The sequence below is a fragment of the Crocuta crocuta genome, unplaced genomic scaffold, assembly GCF_008692635.1.
Source record: "Crocuta crocuta isolate KB4526 unplaced genomic scaffold, BGI_CrCroc_1.0 scaffold95, whole genome shotgun sequence".
Lineage (NCBI taxonomy): Eukaryota > Metazoa > Chordata > Mammalia > Carnivora > Hyaenidae > Crocuta > Crocuta crocuta.
The window spans coordinates 11,482,884-11,509,742 of NW_027530971.1; the positions used below are offsets into that span (position 1 = coordinate 11,482,884).

The 26,859-nt window shown below is 38.6% G+C and overlaps 1 long non-coding RNA gene across 1 annotated transcript in view; it reads left to right on the forward strand.

Moving 5' to 3' along the window:
• Window positions 1–26,859, forward strand: part of LOC144236138 (uncharacterized) — a 409,084-nt gene that overhangs the window by 181,066 nt on the left and 201,159 nt on the right. The gene's annotated exons all lie outside the window — the stretch shown is intronic.

Here is a 26,859-nt window from a genome sequence, read left to right on the forward strand (position 1 = left end):
AAGTGTGCATGGTATGATCTCAGTTCTTTTATATTTACTGAGGGCTGCTTTATGTCCCAGTATGTCATCTATCTTGGAGAATGTGCCATGCTCACTTGAGAAGAAAGTGAATTCAATGGCCTCAGGATGTAGACTTCTAAATATATCTGTCAAATCCATCTGGTCCAATGTGTCATTCAAGTCCATTGTTTCTTTAGTGATTTTCTGTCTAGCTGATCTATCTGTTGCTGTACGTGGAGTATTAAAGTCCCCTGCTATTAGCACATTCTTATCTATAAGATTGTTTCTTTTTTTTTTTTTTATTGTTTTATGTATTTGGGTGCTTCCGTATCCGGTGCATAGACATTTATAATTGTTAACTCTTCCTGATGTATAGACCCTGAAATTATTATATAATGCCCTTCTTCATCCCTTGTTATTGCCTTTACTTTAAAGTCCAGTTTGTCTGATATAAATATTGCTATTCCAGCTTTCTATCAACATCCAGGAGCATGATATATATTTTTCCATCCCTTTACTTTCAATCTGAAGGTGTCTTCCAGTCAAAAATGAGTTTCTTGAGATGGATTTTGTTTTTTTATCCATTCTGCTACCCTGTGTCTTTTGATTGGAACATTTAGTCCATTTACATTCGGTGTTATTATTGAAAAATATGGGTTAGAGTCATTGTGTTCTTTGTGGAATTCATGCTTGTGGTGGTGTCTCTGGTACCTTGTGTTCCTTGCAACATTTCCTTCATAGAGTCCCCCTCAGGGTTTCTTGTAGGGCTGATTTAGTGGTGACACATTCTTTTCAATTTTTGTTTATTTGGGAAGACTTTTATCTTTCCTTCTATTCTTAATGACATGCTTGCTGGATAGAGGATTCTTGGCTGCATGTTTTTTCTGTTCATGACACTGAAGATTTCCTGCCATTCCTTTCTGGCCTGCCAAGTTTCAGGTAGATAGGTCTGTCACCACTCTGATAGGTTTCCCTTTGTATGTTAGGGCTCTTTTATCCCTAGCTGCTTTCAGAAGTCTCTCTTTGTCCTTATATTTTGCCAGTTTCACTATGATATGTTGTGTAGAAGGTCAATTCAAGTTACATCTGAGGGGAGTTCTCTGTGCCTCTTGGATTTCAGTGTCTGTTTCCTTCCCCACATTGGGGAAGTTCTCTGCTATAATTTGTTCAAGGACTCCTTCAGTGCCTTTCCCTCTTTATTCTTCTTCTGGTATTCCTATGATGCAGATATTGTTCCATTTGATTGTATCGCTGAGCTCTCGAACTCTCCTTTCGTGTTCCTGGATCAGTTTATCTCTCTTTTCTCAGCTTCCTCTCTTTCTATAATTGTGTCTTCTGATTCACCTATTCTCCTCCCTGCCTCTTCAATTTGTGCATTGGACACCTCCATTTTATTATGAATCTCATTTATAGCATTTTTTAATTCATCACAACTATTTTTAAGCCAAATAGTCTTTGTAGCAATAGTTTCTCTGATGTCTTCCATGCCTTTTTCAAGCCCAGTGATTAATTTTATGACTATTGTTCTCATTTCTTATTCAGTTATGTTGCTTATATCTGTTTTGAGCAGTTATTTAGCTATCATTTCTTCCTGGAATTTCTATGGAGGAGAGTTATTCCATTTTGGCATTTTGGCTAGCTTTCTGTGTCTTGTTAGTTTTAAAAGCTTGTTATGCCCTCTGCACCTGTGAGTACTGCTGTATTAAAGAAGGCTCTTTGACTGTCCATGGCCTGTCCATTCAGGAAGTGTCCATTCAGGAATGATGTCTCTTGGTCTCTCTTGTTGAAACTTTGGTTATTTTATTTCCCTACTCATAGTGGTATTTNTCAGTTATGTTGCTTATATCTGTTTTGAGCAGTTATTTAGCTATCATTTCTTCCTGGAATTTCTATGGAGGAGAGTTATTCCATTTTGGCATTTTGGCTAGCTTTCTGTGTCTTGTTAGTTTTAAAAGCTTGTTATGCCCTCTGCACCTGTGAGTACTGCTGTATTAAAGAAGGCTCTTTGACTGTCCATGGCCTGTCCATTCAGGAAGTGTCCATTCAGGAATGATGTCTCTTGGTCTCTCTTGTTGAAACTTTGGTTATTTTATTTCCCTACTCATAGTGGTATTTGGGACTCTACACCATGTGTACTTTGGCTTGTTTCCTGAGGTGGCCCTGGAAAAGAAAACAGACAGACAAACACACAGGGAACAAAGGCACACAAATGCGCAGACAAGTCCAACAAACATGCAAACCAAAAGGGAGAAAGAAAAAAAAAAAAAGGAGGAATGAAGAAAAAGAGGAAGGAGGAAAAACAAAGAATAAACTTAAAAATAAAAAAAGTAAAAAAAGAAGAAAAGAATAAAAAACCCAAAAGACAAAGGACAGTCTAAAAGCATAAAACTAGAATTCCCATAAATAAAGAGCATATACAAAGAGAGAAATGCCAGGGCTGGGAGGAAGCAAAATTGGACAATGACCAGGCAGAGAGACTAAGAGGCTTAATTCAGAAAGAGAAAGATATATTCTATATAGTAAGAGACGAGGAGAAAGAAGTAAAGATAATGTTACTCAGAGAAACTATGTAGTCTGATTACTCCAAAGAGAGAGAGATTGAAAGGTAATGGTGGAGGTGTAGAATATACATCTAGAGAATGGATTAAATGTGACGTTTATGCAAACCAATGACCAGAGTTCCCATTCCAGCAAAGGGGAGGGATANCAAAGAATAAACTTAAAAATAAAAAAAGTAAAAAAAGAAGAAAAGAATAAAAAACCCAAAAGACAAAGGACAGTCTAAAAGCATAAAACTAGAATTCCCATAAATAAAGAGCATATACAAAGAGAGAAATGCCAGGGCTGGGAGGAAGCAAAATTGGACAATGACCAGGCAGAGAGACTAAGAGGCTTAATTCAGAAAGAGAAAGATATATTCTATATAGTAAGAGACGAGGAGAAAGAAGTAAAGATAATGTTACTCAGAGAAACTATGTAGTCTGATTACTCCAAAGAGAGAGAGATTGAAAGGTAATGGTGGAGGTGTAGAATATACATCTAGAGAATGGATTAAATGTGACGTTTATGCAAACCAATGACCAGAGTTCCCATTCCAGCAAAGGGGAGGGATACAAATGAGACAAGGAAAAATATATCTGAATAGAAAGAATTGATCTAGAATTAATCATGGTAGTGCATCCATGTTGGTTTTGCCTGGGGTCCAGTAAAAAAAAAAAAAGAAAGCAGGTCTCTAGCAGGGATGGGCTGGTTTGGTGTAGGCAGGTCTTAGCCTCTATTGTGTCCTGTGGGCCACTCCCTCAGGTCCAGTCTTGGTGGTTGTGGGGAGAAAAATGGCGGCGCCCTGGTCCTTTCTCGAACCAAGTGTTGCAACTCACTCTTTTGGGTCTGATCTCCCTGTGCTCCTGCATAGCTGAGGTGAGATGTGTTCTGTGTCCCAAGCCACACCTCGTTTCCAGATCTTAGTCTACGCGCCTCACTGATAACCACCCAAAATATAAACCCACGGACCGTGTCTCTCCAAGCAATTTCAAGCCTGTCGCCTCCCCAGTGGGGATTGACCCAAGCCAGAAGAGCAGTGGAGGGGATTCAGGCGTGCCGCTTCCCTTCCCAGTTGAGCTGGCATGAGCAGAGGAGGAGCAGTTTCTTCTGGTGCTGCCTGGGACCGGGGTGTCCAGCTCAAAGTCAACTGCACAGCTGGAAACCGGATCACTCTGTGTCCCGAGCCGAGGTTTTTCTCTTGTCCAGGGACAGTGACAGTTCCTTGAGCAGTTTCAGCCACTCTTTCCTTTCCCCTTGACTCATCGGGGCTCCCTGCAAAGGGGGCTCCCGTCCCTCCCTCCGTGTCCCTGGTCCCTGCCCATTTTTATCTTCCCCAGTTTGCACTCACACTCTAAGGTTGTTTTCTCATTGGACTCTGTCTCCTTTTCCTTCCAAACTTGTGGATTCTGTAAGGATTCCTGTGGCTTCTGGCCTTCTCCATTTGAGAGATGGGGGTGAGTGAAATGTACAGAGCTCCCTACTTCTCCGCCATCTTGCCTCTTCTTCCTCTATTCAGTTTTAAAAAAAGCAGAAATGCTGCTGTACATGACAACATAAATGAACATTGTATACTATGTGAAACTAGGCCATCACAAAAGGACAAATACTATGTGATTCCATTTATATGAAGTATTTAAATAATCAGACAGTAAAATGGCAGTTGCCAGGGTCTGGAAGTGGAGGTGGATGAGACTTATTAGGTCTCATAAAGTTTCAGTATAGAAGTATATAAACTTTAGGCATAAAGTTTCAGTTATAGAAGATGAAAAAGTTAGTACAACATTAGACCCACAGTTAACAATACTGTGTCATGCACTTAAAAGTTTAAGAGGGTGGATATCATGTCATGTTTCTACCACAATTAAAAATAAATGTCAATGTGGGATGCCTGGGTGGCTCAGTCAGTAAAGCATACAACTCTTGACTTTGGCTCAGGTCATGATCTCTAGGTTCCTGCGTTCAAGTCCTACCCAGTGCCTCTCCACTGACAGTACAGAGCCTGCTTGGGAGTCTCTCTTTTTGCCCCTCCCCTGCTGGCTCTCTCTCTTTCTCTCTCTGTCAATAAATAAGTAAAATTTAAAAATTAATAGGAGCACCTGGGTGGCTCAGTCAGTTAAGCATCTGACTTTGGCTCAGGTCATGATCTCACAGTTTGTGATTTCAAGCCCTGTGTCAAGCTCTGTGTTGACAGCTCAGAGCCTGGAGTCTGGCTCATATTCTGTGTGTCTCTCTCTCTCTCTCTGCCCCATCCTGCTCATGCTCTGTCTCTCTCTTTCTCAAAATATATAAACATTATTTTTTTTAAAAGATTTAAAAAATAGGGGTGACGGGTGGCTCAGTTGGCTAAGCATCCTACTCTTGGTTTCAGCTCACCTCATGATTTCACAGTTGGTGAGTACCAGCCTCACACTAGTCTCTGCACTGGTGGTATAGAGCCTGCTTGGGATTCTGTCTCCCTCATTCTCTGTCCCTCCTCTGCTCATGTTCTTGGAATAAATAAACAAAAAAATAATAAATAATAAAATAAAATTTAAAAATAAATGTAAAGTTTGGTAAGAGGGTAGACCTTAAAAGTTTTCATCACAAGAAAAAAATGTTACTATGTGAAGTGATGTTAACTAAACTTATTTTGATCATTTTGCAACATATACATATATCAAATCATGATGTTATACATCTTGGATTAGTACAATATTATATATCAATTACAGCTTAGTAAAACTGGAGAAAATGTCAGTAAATACAGAAGTTGGAGGATATGTTTGTAGGATGAATGTCACCACTTTACACTCACTGAAAACTTACTTACTTACCTTACTATGTTGTAACTTTATTTATCCTGAAAATGGGAACAATGAAACAATATCTTTGCAAATATCTTAAGGAGACAATAAATAGAACACAGTTAAAATGTATGTAATAAAAGTAGAGCACTCTGCACATGTGAATTTTGTGGCTAAATATATAATCCCAGGAATCAAATGGTTTTATTTACTAATTTTTTTCTTAATTGAAATATAATTGACACATAGAAAAATACACAACACGCAATATTACATGTACAATCATATGAATGAAAATCTTTTACCTATTAAGAAAAGTACAGCAAGTACATTAGGAGTATGGGGGAAAAGACTTAAATAGACATTTTAAAATACCAGATGTGTTTAAGCCCATTGCCTATTAAGGAAATACATATTAAAACCACAAAGTAATATCACTACATAGGTACCACTATAGCTAAAATAAATAGAATATGCAATTCTGATATTAGTAAAGATAAAGCTAAATTAGAACTTCTGTCCATAGCTGATGAGGGTGTTTATTGTTACAACTACTTTGGAAAACTGACAGTGTTTGCTAAAGCTGAGCATATACATAGCATATCCTGTGAGCCAGAAATTCCACTCCTGGGAAATGCATGCATTTATGTACTCCCAAAAAATACTTAAAATAATATTTATGGCAGCACAAATATTTTAAACCTCAGTGCATCAAAAAAAAATCCATTAGCAATAGAATGGATAAAGTGTTCTATGTTCATGTAATGGGATATTATATAGCAATGAACAAACTATTGCTAAATGCAACAGAGATGAATCTCCAAAATAATAATAATAATAATAAACACAGAGGAAGAAAGCTAGATATAAATGATTACTTACTCTATAGTAACCATTTTTGTAAAGTTTAAAAACATTTGAGATGCTGGTTATGTTCAATTTTCTAATCTTGGTATTGGTTTTTATTTTTTCTACATGTTGGTTTAATTATGGAAAATTCAAACTGCCTTTTATTTTTTTTTAATTTTTTAAGTGTACTTACTTAACTTGAGAGAAGGATATATCATTTCCAAAGATATATTAAGTATTCAATAGCCATTAGCCTCATATTCAGTATTATTACCTATAATGTGTGTTAAATAACATACCCAATAGGCTTGTTACAAATAGTCAATGGAGTGGTCAAAACTTAACACGGTGACTAGTATCTAATAAATTATCAAAAATGGCAAACTTTAATAATTCTCAATAAAACCTTTTTTTAAAGCAGTTTTTATGTTTTTATTTTATTTTTGAGAGACAGAGAGCAAGCAGGGGAGGGGCAGAGAGAAAGGGATACATAGAATCTGAAGCAGGCTCCAGGCTCTGAGCTGTCAGCACAGAGCCCGACATGGGACTCAAACCCACAGACTGTGAGATCATGACCTGAGCTGAAGTCGGATGCTTAACCGACTGAGCCACCCAGGCATCCCAGTAATTCTCAACAAAACTTGAGTTGGCACCATTCTGAGCATTTCCAGCCACAGAAGCTGAATGTGTCCCAGCAAACCTTGGCATATTGAAAAACACCCACAAAGTTAAGCCTGTCTGAGGCCCTGGGGAGCTCCTGTCTATAGTGATGACACTTGTAGCATGAGACAGCACCCTCAGCCCCGGCTTTTCTCCCTCAGACTCGGCCTGTGAGTGTGTCTACAGCCACTTCCAGCTCTGCCTGTGGAGTGCTGCCCAGGTGTGAAACATCCATTCTCTAGCCATAAGGGAGCTATGAAAACAGAGGACATTAAATATTTATCAGGATTATCTATTTTGACCTTTATTTTTCTTAAAACTTATTGGCAGGCCAGCAGGGGAATGCAGAGCGTGATGTTACGTGCTCAGTTGCAGAACAGCATGCTGACTTAGGAGCAGGCAGACCCGGCCTCATTGCCCACCATCGCCACTTACCAAATTGCATGGGTCAAGTCCCTTAAACTCCTCAAGCCTCATCTTGTTTGTCTGTAAAATGAAGATAATAATAATAATAATGCATACCTAGGATTGTCATGAGAATTAGATCAAATTGTATTTATAAAGCATTGCACAGTTCCTGATGTGTACATTTAGTAATTAGTAATTCTTACTTTTATTTCCTCTTTTCTTCTCTGTATTACTATATTCTTCTGCTTTGTAAAAAAAAAAAAAAAAAAAAATTTAGGTTTATTTATTTTTAAGTAATTTCTACACCCAATGTGGGGCCCAAACTCATGACCCTGAGGTCAAGAGTCACCAGTTCTTCTGACTGAGCCAGTCAGGCACCCCCTATATTCTTTGTTTCTTAAAGCACTATATAAATCATGTTCCACAAATTTTGATATTTTAAAGCGATTCAGTGTTTTTTTAGTATAGTTACAAGGTTGTGAATCACCATTACTATCTAATCCCAGAACATTTCATTATTTACCCCTAAAACAAAACTTCATACCTATTACGAGACAGTCCTCCTTTCTTCCTGCCTTTAACCCCTGGCCACCATGAATCTACTTTCTGTCTCTATGGATTTGTCTGTTCTGGATCTTTCATAGAAATGGAGGTCTATAATATGTGGCCTTTTGTTTCTGGCTTCTTTCACATATCATGTTTCCAAGGTTCATTCATGTCAAGCATGTATCTGTACCTTGTTTCTTGTTAGTGGCTGAATACTATTCCATTTTATGGATATACTACATTTTCCATATTCGTGACTATATTCTTAAGGAACTTTTGGAATTAACTTAGAGGAATGCTTAAGAAATCACAGATAACCATTTACGTTCAGATTCCCAAAGTAGAGGATTACCTTAGACCTAACAGTGAGAGATGCCATTGCATGTGACTTAAGATCGTGACTCTGGAGCTAAATGCTTGTATTTAAAAGCCAGCTTGACTGCATCTGATCTGAATGATTTCAGGCAAGTAATTTTAATTTCTTTCTGCCCTAATTTTCTCATTTTTAAAGTGATGATAATAATACCTCTTATGCAGTTTTATTATGAGGACAGTGTTAGACTTCCCCTAATGTGGGGGTGTGTTCACTTTTTCTCATTCTTCTTGGTGTGAGAAATGGTGGGCTGATTTTCTGGGAATTATTCCCTCCTATGTCAATGGAAAATTAACCCCAGTCATCAGTTTTCACCATTTGACTATAGGTAAGTATCAGTGCCAGGCATCATCTGCTACAGTGTAATCACAGTAGGGAGAGAAAATAGTTCTTTTTTGAAGATGATTGTATACCTTTACCATGCTGACCAATTCAGAGGGACTGGTATTTTAAATATTGTCTAACATGCCTTCATTGGCCCCATTTTGACCTCAATGAGTTAAAAAAATAATAATAAAGCTATTTTTAAGTAGTCCAAGAGGATATCAATTAGTGATATGGGGCAATGACTGACTAAATTTGAATATATTTATATCAACAACTACATCTACTTATCTACCTATTTTTCTGCCACCACAGCTTAAATTGGAACCAATTGTCAAAATCTGCTAAAGTCAATTGAAAAAGTCATCATGCAGGAGTGCAAGAGTTGTGTAGAACCCTCCTGCATGAAGGATTCCAAAGTGGGCCCCATTCATCCCCCTTCTTTTCAGCAGCTTGTTCTGTTGGTCCGGATCACCAGAATGGAAGTAGGTATCCTGAAGATCCATTGACTGCAATCAGCCATGGAGGAAGCAGTCACCTGTTAAATTTAGATTTCTTGAATCTGCCAGGATTCTGACACAATGATAAACAGCAACCATTTCTAGTAAAGGTTGGGAAAGCTCACTCATTCACTGTTAATTGCTTTGTGGTACTGAACCATAAAAATGGCCGCAAATCAGTCCACAGCAACACCCAATCATGTAGAGATGGCCACCCATCTTGATGACATTAAGGTCATTTCATCCATCTCCAGAGTGCTGGCTAATTGGCTACTACCAGTTTTAGGATACAGCTTTTTGAGTGACTGAGGACCTGTGGGAACATCTTGGAAAATCACTTACAAGGAGAAATTATTTTATTTGTCGCTATTGCTAGAGTCCTATAGGGAAGGAAGGCACTCAGGTTCTTTATTTTCACCTTTTGATTCTTTATTTTCACCCTATCTGTGCTCTTCCCAAGGAGAAGAAATGGCAATGTAATTAATCAGATTTCAGGTCATTGATTGGGCCATGATGGCTGGTGGGCTTGAAGACTCACTGTCATTAAAATACCCAGAAATGTTCATTTTCTCTTTGTATCTGCACCCCTACCCATCTTTTCAAAGCCTGGAATCATACTGGTAAGATAGAACACCTAAGATTGGATCTGGAGGGCAAAATGGAGGAACAATAATCTTTGGCCTAAAAACAGGGTTCTGTATGTTCAAGTTCTGCTCATTAGAATGTGGTCGGAGCTCCAGCTAATAATAAAGTGTTATATTGCTTCCCATTTGAGAATATTTTATACATAGATATTTCCTTCAAAAAATTTAATGTAGAGGTACCTGTAGGAACCTGAGGTACCTGAGGAAGGCTCAGTTGGTTGAGCATCTGACTCTTGATTTCAGCTCAGGTCACGAGCCCAGGGTCATGGGATTGAGACCTCTGACAGGCTCTGCACTGAGCATGGAGCTTTCTTGAGATTCTCCCTCTGCCCCTGCCTCTCCCCAACTTAGTCACACACACTCTCTCTCAAATTAAAAAAAAAAAAAGTCCCAAAAAATAAATAACTTTATTATAAAGGATTTCTGTGGTATCAGAGAATGCTGAGTTATTTCCAAGTTCTTTGATATAATACCTTTAAGTGGCATTGCCACCACTACCTCACATCCCTACCATTTTATCCTTATTTCTAAAGTTAGCCTCTTGGTAAATGACACTGGAACATTCTACAGTGAGTGATATTATAATTTTCTTTCATACAGATTATAAAACCTTGTGCCAGAAGAAAATGTGAATTTAATAAAAAATGGTCGAATAATAATAATATAATGGAGAGAAAAGACTGAGTACCTACTTTGTGTTAATCATGATTGTAGCAACTGGGATGATAATAGTGACATCAGCAAAACTGATAATCTCTGCTCTCATGGAGCTTAAGTTTTGTTGGGGTGGATAGATAAGTAATTGAATAAGTAGAATATTTAGCATAATGTATGACAAGGGCTACAGAGATAACAATAGGGGATGAAAGAACTAGGATATTTTGAGTTAAGGAGGGAATAGAACTTTAAATATTTTTATTTTTTTTAATGTTTTATTTATTTCTGAGAGAGAGAGAGAGAGTGAGCGAGCATGAACAGAGGAGGCTCAGAGAGAGAGGGACACAGACTCTGAAACAGGCTCCAGGCTCTGAGCTGGCAGTCAGCACAGAGCCCGACGCGGGGCTCAAACCCACGAACCGCGAGATCATGACCTGAGCTGAAGTCGGAGGCTTAACTGACCCAGGCACCCAGGCGCCCCTAAATATGGTTTTTGAGGAAGGCCTCAGTCATAAGATAACATGAATAAAGATCTAAAGTAAGTACTGAGAGAGCCACATGATCTCTCTGGCAGAGGTAATGGCAAGTAAAAAGTCCTGAAGGCAGGAGTGCTCCTGGCACATTTGAGAAATATAAGGCCGTGTTGTCAGAACCAAGTCTGGAGAAGAACAGGGGATGGGGTTAGAGCGGAATCAGAAAACAGAGTTGTAAAGGGAGCATTTTTGGAACTATCTAGTTCAGATATTGTTCATTCAACTTTATTGAAGCCTATTTTACATACAAAAAAAAGCACCTATTTTAAATTCACAATTTCATGAGCTTTGACAAATGTATTCATTCTTGTAACCTCCAGCATGCCCATGACATGAAATATTTCCATCATCCCCAAGTGTCCATCCCCCAAATGACATGTCCCCTCTCCCAGTTGAAGCACATCTGATCTGCTTTCTGTCATGATGGTTTTGCCTTTTCTGGGATGTTTCCTACAGTATATATAGTCTTTTGTGTCAGGCTCTTTTCACTTAGCAGTTAAAAGCAATGAGCACACAACAATGTGACTTAATCTCAAATGTGCCATGCTGAGTGATACTTTATGGGAAAAATAGGCTAAAATCTGTGTATCTGTTTATTTGTTGACAGACTTTTGGTCTGTTTCCACTGTGGGGCTATTAAAAATGAAAATGTTGTGGGGCACCTGGGTGGCTCAGTCGGTTGAGTGTCCGACTTTAGCTCAGGTCATGATCTCACCATTCATGGATTTGAGTCCTGCATCGGGCTGTGTGCTGACAGCTACCTTAGAGCCTGGAGCCTGTTTCAAATCTGTGACTCCCTTTCTCTCTGACCCTCCCCTGCTCATGCTGTCTCTCTCTCTCTCTCTCAGAAGAAAATAAAACATTAATTTTTTTTTAATTAAAAAGAAAATGTTGTGAACTTTGGCATTAAGCTTTGTGGGAACATATATTTTAATTTTTTTCAGGTAAATACCTAGAAGTGGAATTGCGAGGTTATGTGCTATGTGCTTTCAGTGTGCATTTTTATGATGAATAATGATGTTAAGAATCTTTTTTCATATGCTTATTGGTAATTTATATATTTTTGTGAAAATTATAATATAAAAACCCACCCAAAAAAACTAAAAAATAAATTTGAACAGGTATTGGGGTACCTGGGTGGCTCAGTCGGTTGAGTGACTCTTGATATTGGCTCGGGTCATGATTCCAGAGTTATGGGATTGAGTCCCACATCAGGTTCCATGCTGATCATGGAGGCTGCTTAAGACTCATTCTCTCTCTCTCTCTCTCTCTCTCTCTCTCTCTCGCTTACTTTGTCTTTACCTCCCCTCTCTCTGCCCCGTTTCCCTATTCCTGTTCTCTCTCTCTCTCTCTCTCTCTCTGTCTCTTTCTCTCTAAATAAATAAAGAAATAAAAGTAAAGGGTGTCCAGGTGGCTCAGTCAGTTAAGTATCTGACTCTTGATATCGGCTCAGGTCATAAACTCATGGTTCATAAATTCAAGCCCAATGTCAGACTCTAAGCTGACAGTGTGCAGCCTGCTTGGGATTATCTCTCTCCTCTCTTTCTTTGTCCCTCCCCTTCTCGCTCTCTTCCTCAAAATAAATACACTTCTAAAGATTTTTTAAAAAGTAAAAGCTCTGGGGGGGCGCCCGGGTGGCTTAGTCGGTTAAGCGTCCGACTTTCGCTCAGGTCNTAAAAGCTCTGTATATTAGTCCTTTCTGTGCATACCGCCTTTTCCTTACTGGTATATTTTGAAGAAGACACATTTTAAATTTTGATGTAAGTCTAATTTATCAGTGTTTTTATGGTTTGTGCATTTTCCTTTTATCTATGAAATTATTTTCTGCTATGGTTTTCTTCTTGAAATTCTTAATTTTAGTGTTTGTATTTAGCTCCATAATCCACTGCAAAGTTTTCTTTAGTTTTTGATAGATGATGTAAGGTAGGAGTCTAAGATTTTTCCATATCAGTGTCTGGTAGTTTAAGCAGTATTTGTTGGAAATTATATATTTTCTTTACTTAAATGCTTTAGTGGTTTTCTGTAAATTGCCCGGCCACATATGTGTATTTCTCTGTTTTGTTCCAGTCTCTACATCTGTGCTTGTAGACATGCCACACCATCTTACTGATAGTCATTTAAGGATGAGTTTTGAAATTTTGTTTTTAATTTTCAATATAAATTTCAACATTGATATGTCAATTTATACAAATAAGCCTGCTGAGATTTTAATCAAGTTTGCATGAAGAGAACAGATAAATTTGAGATTATTAATATCTCCATAGTATTATGTCTTCTAACCCATTATTGCTGTATATCTCTACATTTATTTAAAGCCTTTTTAGATTCTCTCAGGAATCTTTTATCATTTTTTATTATATGGGTCTTAAATGGATCCCAATATTTTAAAATTTTATAGGGTGTTGCAATATGGTATTCTTTTCATTTTCGTTTCTTTTTTTTTTTTTTCTAGTATATAGAAAGACTTCTGGGTGAGATGCTGATTTTGTATCCTGTTGTTTTTTAAATCTTTTCATGGTTCTAGTAGTTTTTAAAACATTTTCTTCTTGGGACACCTTAGTAGCTCAGTTGATGGAGCATCTTATTCTTGATTTTGGCTCAGGTCATGATCTCACAGTTCATGGGTTCAGGCCCCACATTGGGCNAGAGAGAGGTAGAGAAGAGAATCCCAATCCCAAGCAGGCTCTACACTGCCATCTTGGAGCTGATATGGGACTCGAACCCACAAACTGTGAGATCATGACCGAGCCGAAATCAAGAGTCAGACGCTTAACAGACTGAGCCACCCAGGTGCTCCTTTGCTTTAAAATTAATTATATTTAAAATTAAGTCAACACTAAATACCTTTGTGATTTACCATTTCTGTTCTCTTCACCACTTTTTATTGGTCTGTTTTTCCATCTGATTTCCTTTCTCCTCGGTCAGAGGAACTACCTTTAACAGTTATTTTGGAGCATGTTTGTAGATGGCAATTTTTCTCAGCTTCTTCTAAAAGAAGTCTTTGTTTTCCATAAGGTATAGGCTTCTAGGTTAATTTTTGTTTTCTTTCAGGACTTTAAGGAGACCATTGCACTCTCCTCTAGGTCCTGTAATGTTGGTGGTCCTTTGTACTTCTGTAACTAATGTGTTGTTTTGCCTTTATTATTTTAATTTTTTTAATGTTTTATTTATTTCTAGGAGAGAGAGAGAGAGACAGCATGAGCAGGGGAGGGTCAGAGAGAGAAGGAGACACAGAATCTGAAGCCGGCTCCAGGCTCTGAGCTGGCAGTCAGCACAGAGCCCGACGCGGGGCTCGAACCCACGAACCACGAGATCATGACCTAAGCGAAAGTCGGACGCTTAACCAACTAAGCCACCCAGGCACCCCAGCCTTTATTATTTTAAATATTGTTCTCTTCATCACTGGTTTTCAACAATTTGAATATGATATGCTTTGGTGTCATTCTCTTTGTTTTTCTCCTTTGAGGGGTTTGTTGAGATTTCTGTGTTTATTATTTTCACCAAATTAAAAAAAAAATAACTAGTTATTTGCTACCATAATCTTCTCATTACTCTTTTCTTTCTCCATACTGAGTTTTAATTACCATACTTGCTATTATTTTGTAGGATACTCGTGCTGTTTATTTTGTTTTCAAACTCTTTGCCCTTTGTGCTTTGGTTCAGATAGTTTTTCTTGTTCTAGCTTTTCATTCACTGATTTGTCTTCTGGTGTTAAGCCAAATTGGTGAATATTTTTTAAATGTTTATTTAAAAAAAAAAAAAAACATTTTAAATGAGGCAGAAATAAAGGGAGATAAGACTTCAAAGCAGTCTCCAGGCCCTAAACTTCAGCACAGAGCCTGACATGGAGCTTGAACTCGTGAACTGCAAGATCATGACCTGAGCTGAAGTTGGATGCTTAACTGACTGAGCCACCCAAGGACCCCAGTTTTTTTGTTTTTTGGGTTTTTGTTTGTTTTTTTTTTTGTTGTTGTTGTTGTTTTTGAGAAAAAGAGAGCACACAGATGAGCTAGGGAGGGACAGAGGGAGAGAGAGAATCTCTGGCAGGCTCCACACCCAGCCCGTTGTGGGGCTCGATCTCACAACTGTGAAATCATTACCAAAGCCAAGATCAAGCATTGGTTGTTTAACTGACTGAGCCATCCAGGCTCCCATTGGTGAATATTTCATTTCAGATCACGATTCTGTCTTTATATATTCTTTTTAATTCCTTGAATACATTTATAACATTTATACTAGCTAAATTAAGAGTTATTCCTTTTGGTTCCGTCATCTCTTGCCATTCTGAGTCTTGTTGTTGTTGACCATTTTCTTCTGGTTCTGTGTCACTTTTTCCTGCTTATTTTTGAATCTAAGTTTTGATTTCCTGCCAGATATGAATTTTACATTGCTGAGGGCTGAATTCTGTTGTTTTTCTTAAAGAATGTTGAATGTAGTTTGGCCCTGAATTGTATTTGTGGATCAACTCAATAATTTTGAAACCCATTTTAAACCTCCCCCCCAAACCTAGAGTAATCTTTACCTCAGAGCTGGGGTCATGTTGGGGTCCTTTACTGAAAGACTTTTGAATTCACTGAAGTCTTTCCTTTGAAGCTGGTGGGATATTAAATGATATAACCTGCTATGAGCTTAAGGAATTTTTAAGCTTACAGCTCTCAGGTTCTTTTTTTGGCAGTTGCTCTTGTCATATGGCTTTATGAAATTTCATCCTGCACATGTGCAGATCAATATGCAGTCCAGACTCCAAGAGTCTTCTGTGTTGATTTTTGGAGTTTTTGCTTTGCTTAGCTCTCTCCTCTTAAATTTATTCACTAAAAATTCTAGCCATCTCAGTCTTCCTGAACTCTGTTCCCCCCCACCTCAGCAAATCCACTGGACTTAGCTTGCATATTGGCCTGAAAATGTCCTCTAGGTAGGAAGTCTGGATGGTCATAGAGAAACACCTCATTGGTTTCTCTTCTCAGGTGTCATAACCTATACTGCTTGCTTGTCCAATATCTGAAACAAATTGCTTCATGTATTATATCCATTTTTCTGGTAGTTTAAAGTGGGAGGGAATATCCTGTAGCTGTTACTCCCTCATAGGTGAAAGTAGGAATCCCTCATTCTAGTTCAGATTTTACCATACGCAAAAATCATTTGAACACGTTAGTATTTAGCATTGACATTTTCAGGCTATGATTGATGGCTTTAGTGGTCTCATCCTGTCCTAACATGTTGCCTTTATTACTCCCTCCCATGACTCAATGCACAAACAGAAAAGAAATGTGATGAGCAATGTAGTAGAGTTGCTACCAGCGTGGTTGGTTTTAGGGTAGTGATATTCCATGTTCCAGGGAGAGGAACGTTGATAGAAAAAAGCAGGAATAAGTAAGGCAGTGGTGAAGTTTTTGTCAATAAGGAGAAGGAAGAATTTATTAATGACTTGAAGGTATAAGCCTAATGACCTCAAGTGCCTGATTATGTTTGCCAACACCATACTCTAAGACTTCCTAAAGGATGTTGAAGAAGTCTGATAGACTATCCTGTTAGGTTCTGTCCTCACTGGATAGCCAATATCCCTTCCCATTATGCATGAGTACCACCTTGGCACATACAGTCAGTAGTGATCAGAATATGGACAAGTGTGAGGACGTATGGAACCTACTCTTGCTCAAAGCTATTACCATAACAAGCCAATTAGTTTCTGACCCTTAGTTTCTCCATCCATATAAGAGACATAAAATTGCTTTCCTTAACTAACTTCACGGTCATTTATTTTTTTTAAATGGCAAGAACATATAATTCTTATAAGATATAAAGGAATGTATAAGATACAATATTAGAAATAAGGTAATATCAGTACATTGTGCTTTAAAATATACATTTGTGGGGAGCCTGAGTGGCCCAATCAGTTAAGCATCAGACTTGGGCTCAGGTCATGATCTCATGTTTTGTGGGTTTGAGCCCCATGTCGGGCTCTGTGCTCACACCTCAGAGCCTAGAGCCTGCTTTGGATTCTGTGTCTCCTTCTCTCTATGCCCTTGTCCTGTACATGCTCTGTTTCTCTGTCTCCGTCTCTCTCTCAAAAATAAATAAAAACATTATTTTTTTAAAGTATACATTTGTTTAATCTGTTAATAAATATATCTCTTTTGGAATGTTTCTCTTGCTCTCCAAATGTTTCTACAAACTCAGGGTAGCTAACTGTGGTTTCTGAAAAAGTCATACTGAGATGTTGAGTCTAAAACTTAACAGTAAATGGAACACACATGTGTATGTGCATGTGTGTGTATGCATGTTTGTGTGTGTGTGTGTGTGTGTGTGTGTCTGTATTTGGCGACTCAGATTAGCTGATCTTCCAATAAAAGAAATATATATAACAATCAGCAGATTCTCTAAAAATAGTAAAATTATTATAGTCAAATACAGTCAAAATATATTTACAGCTAATCTAAAATTAGCAGTAGTTTCTTAGAAAGAGAGCTGTACCAACAGAGAAATACCCTGGAGGAATGAGTTGATGATTTTCAACGATCTTAATTCCCCATGTGTTTTGTAGGGGAAGAAAAAAGAGTGAAATTGAGTAATAGTGTTCACTTCTTTTGGATTTGGGGCACAAATATAGTTTTTTTTTAGGACATGAATATATTATAATGAAGACAAGGAAGATTTTCTGCTGGTTGGGACCCTTTTTGTTTGTATGGTCACTAGGCTATGACGAGGCATAGCACAACGTGACAGTGCAAGGATCATGTAGAGGTCTGTAGAGCTGAGTCAGATGCCATTTCTACCACTTATTAATCCCATGACTATGGTTAGGACACCCTCTGCTTCTAGACTAATTTTCTTGTTTTTCTGGAAATTGGAAGAGATGTTCCAGATGGTTCAATCTCTCTTCCTGTTCCCAAAACAACCTTATCAGAGGAGTTCCTGCAGAACACTTACTCAAAAGAATCTATCCCTTAAGGACACTTAAGCTTCTGAGATTTTGGAATTATCCCTCTGGATTTAACACTGATGATACAAACATCTTTGAAGTTTATATACACCAGGAATGCCCCCAATACTACCTACACCTTCGCCTGTGATTGTTCATCAGTCCACTTCAGTTTATAACAAAGAATACAGAATGGCGCCAATACTATGTGAACTTAAGTTTATCTGAAATTTTCTTTTTTTTTAATGTTTATTTTGCTTTTGTAAGAGACAGAGACAGAGCATAAGCAAGAGAGGGGCAGAGAGAGGGAGACACAGAATCAGAAGCAGGCTCCAGGCTCTGGGCTGTCAGCACAGAGCCCAACACAGGGCTCGAACTCACGAACTGTGAGATCATGACCTGAACCTAAGTCGGACGCTTAACCGACTGAGCCACCCAGGCTCCCCTATCAGAAATGTTTCAATATTCACCTCTAGTATGTATAAACCATAAAATCCTGGGTTTATATGTCATTGGAATTTGATTATACAGCTGGTTCTGAATCATCCCATTGCAGTTTCTGAGTGGATATCCTCAATGAGTAAAATGTGGTTTAGATATGAAAGGCCCTGATAAAATAGCTGTTAGGGAACATGGAAGCTAGGGCAACAGTCAAGATGATATAAGGTGAAGCTGCTTCCGGGATCATATAAATTAGGGCTCTGCATGGCTTAGGATGACACTAAATCTGCAGATATAATGCTTTACTAAGTGGTGAGGAAGAACCAAATCATCCAGGTCCTGAGCAGTTAAGTTTAAATATCAATTAACATAGAATATTTCATTATAATAACTTATTTTGTAAGTTTCTTACTACTAGATGTAACTCTGATTCACATGTCTAAACTATGGTAGGTTATTAAAAAATATAGCTGTTGAATGAAAGAAAACATAGCAGGCCAGCTGGAAGGCTCAAAGCCATAATCTGAAAGTTTATCTCGCCTAAGGGAAGGAGAATTTCCTGTTATTTTCGCATCTTGAGTACTTAGTTGTTTATATCATGTAGTATAGAAGAGTGACTCTGAAGGAAGTCAAGTTCTGTAGTTGACATCAGGTAAAAAGTAAAATCTTCACAATGTATTTAAAGTAAAGGGGCGCCTGGGTGGCTTAGTCGGTTAAGCGTCCAACTTTCGCTTAGGTCATGATCTCGTGGTTCATGGGTTCAAGCCCCGCGTCGGGCTCTGTGCTGACTGCCAGCTCAGAGCCTGGAGCCTGTTTCAGTCTGTGACTCCCTTTCTCTCTGACCNAAAAAAAAAAAAGTCTGACCACCTCTCTTCACCTCCACAGCAGCCACCTTTGTCTGTATCATGAACACATCTAGTCTGAACAACAGCAAAATACTGTAGTAGCCACCTGTCTCTCTACCCTTTTCATAGTAGCCAGTGTGATCCTATTAAAATAAAAATCAAACCATGAGAGACACCCCTTCCCAAAGCCCTCTAATGGCTTCCTATTCTGCTCTAAGGAGAAGCTAACTGCCTACAAAGCTACATAGAATCTGGCTGCCTCTTTCTCTTCTGATCTCATCCTCAACTTCTCTCTCCTTGCTCACACAGTTCAAGCAACAGGTCTTCCCTGCTTGCTGTCCCTCAAGCATACCAGAGAGATCCCCTGGTCCCTCCTATACCTGAAATGTTCTTCTGCTAAATTATCCCATCTCTCACCCACCTCTATGGGGTCTTCATTTACCCCCCTGGGCTCTTCCAAGCTGTTTATTTAGAATTGCTATATCCTCAAACATGCCTGATACCCTTTTCCTGCTTAATTTTTTCCCCATAGCACCTGTTGGTTTCTAAAACATACATTTTAATCATTTTTTATCTTCCCCTAATAGACAACAAAGTAGATCCAGAACATGGATTTTGAGGGCTCCTGGGTGACTCAATCAGTTAAGTGTCTGACTCTTGATTTTGTCTCAGGTCATGATCTCATAGTTCATGAGATCAAGCCCCATGCCGGGCCTATGCTAAAGGTGTGAAGCCTGTTGGGATTCTCTTCCTTTCTCTCTCTCTCTCTACATATATATACCCCTCCCCTGCTTGTTCATTTTTTCTCTCTCAAAATAAATAAATAAACTTCCAAAAAAAAAAGAACATGGAATTTTTGTCAACTTTTATTCAGTTGGGACCCTGGTATCTAGAAAATGACTAACCCATGAATGATATCTAGTAAATATGTTTTTAATAAATGGGTCATTGGAAGAGGAAAAGGAAGGAACAGAAGGAGGAAGGAGTGAAGAACAGCTTGTGCCTGGAATGAGCACTTTAAATTACTCTTAAGAGGAGGAAGCTATGCCTGGGAGCATAAATTGAAACTCTCCTTGGGCCCGCACCCTTCGAGGCCATGGTCAGTGCCTCAGGTCAGGGGTTAAGTGACTCGCTGGAGATCCCTCAGTGATTTAGTGGCAGAGCTAGGCCTCGAGCCAGCACGCAGGCTCATGTCCACCAGGTGACCCATCCACACTTCAGACTCATGGGCTTAATAATGAACAACCATTTGCCAGCTTCTGGATTTTTTCCCCCGATCATGGGTTTGCATTTTAGAGATAGAAAATTATAGAAATTCATGTTACAGAGTTCCATGAGTGTAAAGTAATAAGTAAAACAAAACTTTCTGTGCACAGATTTAACCCTTTATTCCTTATAATCAAAGGGGCCTTTTATGCCCCTTCCTTGTTAGCATCCACATTTAATAGTGAGTCAAAGGAACAATTCAGTTACTACAGATCATGTGTCCACAACTCTGAGTTACTAAGAAGTATACAAAGTAATTGTGTGGCATGTCTCTTGGTCTTACTGTCTCACTGATTAGGTGAAAATAATATCAAATTAAAAACTTAGAAAAAATAGGATATACCTTCATTGTTTACACCCCTCCTGCAAAATACCTCTAGCATATAGTGTTTTCTCCAAGAAAACCTTTTAGGCTGAATACTATTCTGAGGGCTGGGGTGGCAAGGAAGAATTCTATTTTCAGTTCTCTGGAGATGGAGTGAAGGTACGTGACGAAAGTTAAAATAAACTCTTTTTAGAACCATCAGTTATTAATTATGGAAGGGACCATGGAGCCTCCCACTTTTCCCACCAGCATTCTAGTCTAGAAGTGCAGAAGTAGGAACTTAGAACAATGACTCGTCTATCGTCTCATACATTATGACCAAATTGGGGTCGGAATCCAAATCACATGATTCTCAGTTTGGAACCATTCTCCTGTTTTTCACTATTTCCATAAACTAAACTGCATTTATTGAAAAATCAAAATTCGATGTCACATTCAAATATAATTTGGAAGGGCCACAGAAAAGAGCTAAATATAGATGTTCAGTGATACAATGATATATAAGCAACCTAAGGAAGTCAAACTGTAAAAGAGGGTACTTTTGTCAAAAGAACATATCCAGATTGAGTCCAGAAACAATTTTCTCATTAACTATAGTGCCTCCAGACCTAGAATTTATAATAATTGCTGATGTTGATATTTTATTAGGGTTAAATGGATTGAAAAACCTTAATTAAGACAATGTTGAATGGGTATGGAATCAGTTGGAGGCATTTGGTCCAAGAAGTAACACTGTATTGCTGACAATTTACTAGTGAGGAAAATTGAATCTCCCAATATTATGGAACCAGAAGGGGGTGTATCTGATTTGAATCCGGTCTGTCTGATTCCGAAGCCAAACCTCTATAAAGAAAGGCACTGGCTGCCTTAGGAAGGATACACTAGGGAATGAGAAAACTAATATAAAGGGCATGGAGGTTCAAATGATCAGACACACTTAACAATTTGGTTGAGATCCTATGTTATACTACATCAAGTTTTTTGGTTTTTTAATGCTTATTTATTTTTGAGAAAGAGAGTAAGAGGGTGTGGGGGAGAGGCAGAGGGAGGGAGACAGAGGGTCTGAAGCAGGCTCCATGCTGACCACAGACAGCCTGATGTGGGGCTTTAATTCATGAACCATGAGATCACGACCTGATCCGAAGTTGGTTGCTTAACTAATGGAGCCACCCAGGCGCCCCCTACCTAAAGTCTTAATGGAAGTATCACCTTCCACAGGCAGGCAAATACCTGGAGTATCCAGCATATAGTAAGTTCTCAATGAATGTTTGTTAAGTTGAATTATAATAATGGTCTAATTCTACAATAATTATAATAGCATTATAATAATACATTATAATATTATGTAACTTACTCATCTCAGAATATTATCTCTAGAACTTGAAATAGGCCATTAATGTTATTTATCTCCATATTTCTTACTAAACTTGAAGACTCTTGAGGGGATACATGATGTCTTATTTTTTCTAACTCTGGGACCAGTATAATCACTCATGGAACAAATATTTGATGGACAAATGAGTTCATGTCTCCAACACATATACAAGGAAAATACTATTTTTAGAAAACTGAGGCTCTGAGTGATTAGTTTCATGCCAAGTTAGCAAGTGGTGAAGTTGGTATTTGAGTTAGAAGTTTCATTAATTAATTCAGTCTTAACGTTATTTATATTCCATATTCCAGTGTACCTCTAATAGAAGTGAGAGAGTTCCACCCTTTTTTCTTGACCTGTTCATTCCAGCTCCAATCAACTGGGTAATTTTTTAAAAGTATTTATTTATTTATTTATTTATTTATTTTGAGAAAGAGAGAGAGCACAAGCAGGGGAAGAGCAGAGAGAGAAAGAGAATTTCCCAAGCGCACTCCATGCTCTGAGTTGAGCCCAACATAGGGCTCAATCTCACTATCACGCAGTCACAACCTGAGCTGAAAACAGGAGTCAGATGCTTAACCTCCTGAGCCACCCATGTGCCCCAAGCTGGGTAATTTTTAAAATATGCCTGGACACTACATAGCATTTAATTCCTTCTCTGTCCCCTTTCCAAGTCTCCCAGGTCAAAGATTTTGCAAAGCCCCTAAAATTGTCAGATAAATAAAATCACACTGCTCATAATTACCAGGGACAATTCTGTGTAATTAGATGTTAACTGTAGTGTCCCCTCTCCTTTATGACTTCAAATAAATACCTGTTCCTGTCTCAGTCTGGGAGAAAGCTTGGTTGGAAATGTAACTGCTTTGTTGCTCTCTATGTAATTAACTACCATTAAAAGCCACTAATTAGATCGTAAGTTTTAAATAAGTTGCCCTAATTACCTTTGGTACATGGTGCATTGAGTTGGGAGGGCAAGTCCTTCAGAGCCAAGAAAACTTGGCTCTGTCACTAAGAGAATTAATGGGGCTATTGGGTTTCTTTTCTTCCCCCATTCATAAATGGGAAAATGAGAACATAGGAAATGGGGTGGATAGAGTCAGGGGTAAGGATTGTGGGTGAAATATGTGTACCTGGTCAAAGGCAACCAGGGGATATCTCACCCTGTCTCTCTGAAAAGCACTCACTTGTGTGCAAGATGGAATGGTGCCAAATTATTAAGACAGACTGCCACATGTGAAATGCTTATGAGGTGTTGAATGAACGAATGGCTGAGTAAATGAGTGGACAGAAAAATATATTAGAAGCAACATGGCATGATGGTTAAGAACCTCAATTTTGAAATAAAAACGATTTATAGGTTTTAATTATAGCTTAGATAAAACAATACTGTCTTCTCATTTGCAGTAGGGGACTAATTATTCCTAACACCCAATTTATGATGATTTAAAAATGATAACGTGAGTCTAGTACTTCTACATACTAAGCTCTCATCAAATCTAAGCAGTGATGATGATGGTGACAGTGATGGTGATGATATAAAGTGTGTAGTTTGGAAGTTCTCAAATGAGCCATATACTGCAGCTACCATGTGCCTATTTTTTATGTTTATTTTTTGTCCCAGTACACTATTGGGCCAATCTTTTTTTTTTTTAATTTTTAAAGTTTATTTATTTTTGAGAAGGAGAGAGACTGTGTGAGCAGGGGAGGGGCAGAGAGAGAGGGAGACACTGAATCTGAAGCACGCTCCAGGCTCTGAGCTGTCAGCACAGAGCTCAATGCGGGGCTCAAGATAATGACCTGAGCTGAAACTGGACCCTTAACCTACTGAGCCATCCAGGTACCCCACCATTAGGCCAATCTTAATACAATCACCATGTTAGAGTCCATTCATAAGCAGAACAAACCTGTTTTAGAACATTTGTTAGGCCCCGGGTTAGTGCTGAAGTAATCAGAAAAGACAATATAGTCCCCACTCCTAGGAGCACATAACCTGATAAAAATGTAGGTGTGCAAAAATAACACCACTGACACTATTACAAAGTATTATGTGGGAAGAAGCGCAGGAGAACTTCACAGAATAGGTATTATCAATGAGCCATTTATTGAATCATTTCTATCTTAATCAGAGTATTTAATATATGGCTAAAGCCACAAGGAACTATAACTAATAATGATGATAATACTAAGAAAAATAACTAAAATTAATTGAGCAAGTATTATGTGCCAGAATCTAAATGTTCTATATATACATTAATTGATTAATCATTATTACAAACTTGCAAGTAGAAACAAGAAAATTGAGGTTTCTAGAGATTTCACAGTGTGGTCATTGCTAAAATACAAAAGTTTGTTATGCTGAATGAAATAAGTCAGGCAGAGAAGGACAAATACCGTATGTTTGCACATATAGGAGGATTAGGAGGAACTTAACAAAGGACCATGGAGGAGAAGGGGAAAAATAGCAGGGGAAAGGGAGGGAGGCAAACCATGAGAGACTCTTGAATGCCGAGAACAAACTGAGGGCAGATGGGGTGGGGGGAGTGGGAGGGGGGTGATGGGCATGTAGGAGGGCACTTGTGGAGATGAGCACTGGGTGTAATATGGAAACCAACTTGACAATAAACTATTTAAAATTAAAATAAAATAAAATACAAAAGTTTGCAAACAGCACAACAACTGTTCAAACCTGGCATTCTGCTTACAAAACTAGAGTAATTCTGCCATGGTTAGTAAGGAAAGAATAGGAGTTTCTTTTATTTTTGATCCAAAAATCAGAAGAGCCTAATATTCTCATGAGTACTTTCCCATCAGTTTCTCTGTCTGGGCATCAGCATCTTTGTCCCATGAAAGTTGATTTGAAAGACTAGATGGCCTCTCTGGAGCCTTCCAGCCAAAATTTTTCTACTTGACTTCTTCCTCCTCTACCACAATTGTGTGAGTAAGCCAAGCCTTCCCATGCACACTGAAGTTTTCCTGAAGCTAAGGCAAGTAGGCAAGTCTTCATACACCTTCCAAAACACCTAGCATAGAGCCAAATGGAAAAGAGTGTCTCTTTCTCCCTATATAAATATATATACACATATGTATGCATGTACATATGCATATGTATACACACATATACACACACAAGCATACGTATAAGTACACATATGCCGGTATGTGTTTCAAGCAGTTTCAATATATAATGTAGACAGATAACAAATTTTAAAAACTATATCAATATCAAAATCAATCATAGCACACAACAAATAAGGTTTTCCTCCCTAAACTCTCAAACTAAATGTTACCTTCCTCTGAGCATTCAGGATACCATCAGCTTATTATGCGTATATTGTTTCCATAAATACCATGTGGTTGTGTTGTGTTTACTCAGTATAGGCAAAGGATTACCTATTGAGCTTCAGTTCTTTTTGAAGATGTGTGTGCATTGCCCTTAATGTTGTTTTCTGTCCACTTGGGTTTTGGATATACCATATCTCAGACCTATAGCTGAAGGTCAGTTTTATGTTGAAAGCCAGTTTTATTTACACAACTCCTAGGTCATTGCCTAGCATCACGTAGGTTTGCATCTACTTTGTTGATAGAGAGGTGAAAGAGGGACTTCTATTTCCACTGCCGAGCAATCTAAAATTCTAAACAGATGGAGGGCATTGAAAACCTGCAGTCATCAAAATTGGCTGTTAGCAGAGGTCCTGTCCACTGGTCTCGCCAAAGAGATGTATCCCTGTCCAATTTATATGTGCTGTGACAATGGCTGCCTCAGGATGGGCTCCATATGATAGCTCAGGTCAGGTATTTAAGAGAGAGTAGATAGGATCTCTGAGACTGTATTTGCATTTCCCATGGGACACAATGTAATTGCCTCAGATGGGATCAGATATTCATTCTCAGCCCAGTGGTATTTGGGCACTGGTGTAATTCCCTCCTCTAAACCCCATTCCTTGCTTCTAATAAATAGCTCAGTAGCCAAGTATTATAACACGCCTGCTTATTGTCAGTTTCGCAGGTATTGGTTCTTTGCAAAGGAATCTCCAGAAAGGCAAGGGAACTTCCTTGCATATCGGCTTTAAAATCTAGTTATAGGGGTCCCTGGGTGGCTCAGTAGGTTAAGCCTCCAACTTCAGCTCATGTCATGATCTCACGGTTTGTGAGTTCAAGCACTGTGTTGGGCTCTGTGCTGACAGCTCAGAGCCTGGAGCCTGCTTCGGATTCTGTGTCTCCCTCTCTCTCTGCCCCTGCCCCACTTATACTCTGTCTCTATCTCTCAAAAATAAGTAAGTGTTAAAAAAGGTTTCTTTTAATAAAAAATAAAATCTAGTTATATATCTCATGTTTGTTTACTCATTTATTCAACAAATATGTAATGAGCCTTAAATACAAGGATATGTGGATGACTTACAGTAATGCAGTGTTAGAAGAACTGAAAGGTTATAGGTTGAAAACATAGTAAGATTGTTGTTATGGAAATAGCCATTCTTGTCCAGAGATGATTATTCCAGCGTGGGGCAGTGGGTGGTTTCTGTTTCCCAGTTTTTCCCTTCCTGTAGGGAAGGAGCAAAACCATATTTGCAATGGTCTGTCTGTCTCTCTATTCTTTTCAAGGTCTGAATGACAAGCCAAGCGGAGAAATTGAATTTTTCACTTCTCTAAACACTTTTGGCCCCTAGGAACAGTGGAAAAGGTCAAGAATTTTGAAGCACGTTCTTCCACAGGCTACAGGATCAAAACTTCTTTTATAAAAGGTTGCTGCAGGCCCAATGAGACAGTCAGTCATGACGAAGAATATAAACAGCAGTCTGTGTCCTCTGCGGCGCTGTGCGCCCCTCGTGGGAGATTTACTCTGAGGACGGTCTCTCTAGGGACACTTGTTTCT